Consider the following 4303-nt stretch of genomic DNA (forward strand, 5'->3'; position numbering starts at 1 on the left):
TATTTATATTAAATATTTATATTAAAATATAAATAATTCGTTGATATGTATAATACAGTAGGTGTGTCATTTAAAATAGTAAACTGCTACTCTGTTAGATTTTTTTTTTTAAATAAGTATATTTAGGATAAGCTATTAAAGTAGGAATAATACGAAATATCATTTATTTCAAAACTATTCTAATATAGTTCGAATAAATAATTTTGATCGAATATTATATTAGATGACAAATTTTAACTCAAAGTTATCACCAATCAAGAATGTTAAAATAATCTAAAATATTAGTAAAGTATAGTACTGTATTAGATATACCCTAAATGATTGTTAATTAATCAATGAAAATGTATATTGTAATCTAAAAACGTGAATTTACCTTTCGATGTACGTTCCTCTTCGAAATCCACCGTTGAAATGAAACATTGTCCTCTATCAAATTACTTTTATTAAATATTGTTTATAAGCCCTTCCGAATGTTGCGCATGTGTATAAAGGGAATAATGCACTTAATACATAAAATTTAAGATCATAACATTCTGATTTTAGTATTCTTTCAATTTTTATATAATTGTTTAAACTAATTTACATTTGTTTTAACGTTCCTATGCAGTGATGACTTCAATGGGGAAAATTTTTATCGAAAAGAATATCACATCGAAATTATTTAATATTTAAAGTACGTTAAAATTGGTAATATAATATTTCAACCAATATATATATATATATGTGTGAAAACAAACTGAAATATAAGAAGAGTGTATAAGACAATAAAAATAATTGTTAATTAATCGATAGAGAAGTATCTGTTGTTATCTAAAAGTTCGGGGTTTTTAGGATTTAAAATCAAGTTTAAAAAAGTCATCTAAAAACCTAAAAGAAAAATATATCAACATTATTTTCTATTTAAAATACGTTAATGGGGAATGTAATATTACAACCAATACATATATGTGTTAAAACAAACTGAAATATAAGAAGAGTGTATAAGACAATTAAAATAATTGTTAATTAATCGATAGAAATATCTATTGTTGTTTAAAAGTTCGGAATATATGATCTATGTACCGTCCCCTTAGAAATCCACCGTTGAAATGAGTCATTGTCCTTTAGAAAATTACATTTATTAAATTTTGTTTATATGCCTTTCCGAACGTTGCGCATGTGTATAAATAGAATATTTCATCTAATGAATAAAATTTAAGATTATAACGTTCTGATTTTATCGTTTTTATCATTTTTATATAATTATTTTAATGCTCCTACGCAGTGATGACTTCGAAGGTAAAATTCTGCTGTAACATAAAGAGAATGCATTATAATAATTGTTAATTAATCGATGCAAGTATCTGTTGTTGTCTAAAAGCATTGAGTATATGTTCGGAGCACCGTCCTCTTCGAAATTCACCTCCAGACTGGTACGTTATCCTCTATGAAAAAAGTATTTTTATTAAATGTTGTTTATATGACTTTCCAAAAACGGAAATTCTATTTATTACGAATATTATTACCTTTATGCCCATGCGCAGCGTTCAAAATGCCATATAAATAACTTTCAATAAAAAAACTTTAACAGAGGACAATGACACAGTTCAACGGTGGATTTTTAGGAGGAAGGATCACAAAACATATACTCCGAGCTTTTAGACAATAATAAACGCTTGCATCAATTAATTAACAATTATTATAATGCACTAATGCACTCTCTTTATGTTACAACAGAATTTTACCCTCGAAGTAATCAGTGCGTATGAGCATTAAAATAATTACATAAAAATGATAAAATTACTAAAATCAGAACGTTATAATTTTAAATTTTATTGATTAGGTGAATTATTTCTTTTATTCACATGCGCAACGTTCGGAAAGTCATATAAACAACTTTCAATAAAAGTAATTTCATAGAGGACAATGACTCAGTCTGAAGGAGAATTTCGAAGAGGACGGAGCTCTGAACATATATTCCAAGATTTTAAACAATAATAGATATTTCTATCGATTAATTAACAATTATTTTATTACTCTAATACACTCTCTTTATATTTCAGCTTTTTTAAACACATATGCATTGATTTAAACATTACATACCTATTAACATATTTTCAATATTTAATATAATTTTAATTTGGTATTTTATTAAATGTAATTTTTACTCCACCATCACGAAGTTATCCCTGCGCAGGAACGTTCAAACAAATTTACATTAGTTTAAACAATTACATGAAAATTAAAGAATGCTAAAATCAGAATTGTATAATCTTAAATTTACATTATTACGAATATTATTCTTATTATAAATATGCGCAACTTTAGGAAAGTTATATAAACAATATTTAATAATAAAAAACTTTCATAGAGAACAACGGATCTAGTCTAACGACGGATTTCAAAGAGGAACGTACATCGAAAAGTAAATCCATGCTTTTAAGTCACAATATACATTTTTTTCGATTAATTAATAATTATTTAGGATATATCGTTCTACTATTGGTTCTATTTCTATCTCTCTCTACAACCATGCTCTACCTTTTTTCATGTAGTTTAATAAAATTATACATTTACCGTTGCCTAAAAAGTTTCACTTCCCCCCACCTCCCAAAAAAGAAAAGAAAAGATGTATTTCATTTAATCAATAACGTAATCTAAAATTGTAATTTGCAAGAACTATCAGAATTATTGACCTTTTTATTTTGATCGCATTGAATATCCTATAAAATGAATAATTGTCCGTAGAATACCATAAAGAAAGTATTTAACTGATACATTACTATTTTACATAACCTATAAGAAATAATTTTAAAAAGACAGAGAAATATATAGATAAATGAACAAGGGAAAAGGACAAAATTCACTCAACGAATTTGGTCGACAAATGAAATCCAGAAAAAGGAATAAAATGTAATGTAAACTGGAGTAGGAATATATTGATTGACCGAACAAATAAACCTAAATATATATACATATATATATATATATAAAACATATATATGCGCATATACAAATACGGATTCTCTCATGGAGTTTGCAAATTTGTTCTGAAAACAAGAGAGGTAGATAACACGAATAAGAGAAAGACAGATAACTAGATAGATAGATAGAGAGAGAGAGAGAGAGAGAGAGATCCTGATGTTTCATTGAATTCACGATTGACCGAGCAAACGTGAGGATCGCAGGACGATGAGGTTAGAACGGACAACGATTGGTCATTCTATACATTTTACACGACCTTTTCCCCACATAATCAGAATTAACGTCATAACATGTGATACACGCATTGCTTACGAATAAAATTAACGCTATTCCCACTTCAACACACTTCCTCTTTCTTCTTCATCTTCTTCTTCTTCTTCTCTTACCCCAGCTTTGTTCCAACGCTTGTACACAACGGCGTGTAACTATTTATCCTTTTTCTATCTCCATATTTCTTTGTCTCATTCTAACGAGTAACATTTCTCTAGACAATGGTCTAACAAAAGATGGGAAAACCCAGCATTCCTCTATCTTTCTCTTTTATCTCTTCTGGCACCACGATTCAACAGAAATCTTTCTTTGGCTAATGCAAGAACTGTGTTTCCGGTATTGTGTAGGTGGGAGGTCTGTCCCGCCTACGGTACCTTCCGGTGGCCATGTACGTTCTATGTATACATGGAGGTGTCTGCCGAGACGATACCACTACCTACCAATGGGGGGTTGGGGTAAAAGGGGCTGGAGTTGAAGCTGTGAGCTTCGATGCAGACCGAAGCTCCCTTCTCTTCATCCCTCTTCCTCTTCCCCTTGCCCAGATACCAGAAGAAAGTCGCATTTACAAGCCCAACACACCGCAATGCTCGTGCTAACGTTAGAAAAAGAATCAAACAATCTACTCGTCCTCCTCTATCCTACCCCCGCACCTCCGCCACTTTCTTCAACGTTGCGTTGCCGATGTCTTCTACTGCTCTGCTAAATCAGACTGGCACCTTTTCGTTTCGTTTCGTTTCCTCGACACTCGCCACCACTTTTCACACACACACACACATACGATAAAGGGATATAAAGAATGACACGTGTCGACGTGTGTGTATGTATGGGAAACGTTCGGCTAAGTCTTTACACGTTCCTTTCTTCTTCTTTTTTTTCGGTTCTCTATCTATCTTTTTGTATTCCTTTTTTCAAAACTTGTTCCATTTCCAATAGAGAAATCAAGAGGGTCTCGCATTTCATCCTTTTCCTCTTTATGTATGTATATCTCTGTGTTGTGTGTGTGGTGAGGGGAGGGTGAATTATTTTTAATATTAGGAATATGAAAATTAATTTTTAATTAGTACAAGAA

The sequence above is a fragment of the Polistes canadensis genome, unplaced genomic scaffold (assembly GCF_001313835.1).
Source record: "Polistes canadensis isolate GaletaPanama2010 unplaced genomic scaffold, ASM131383v1 scaffold_97, whole genome shotgun sequence".
NCBI classification, from domain to species: Eukaryota; Metazoa; Arthropoda; class Insecta; order Hymenoptera; family Vespidae; genus Polistes; species Polistes canadensis.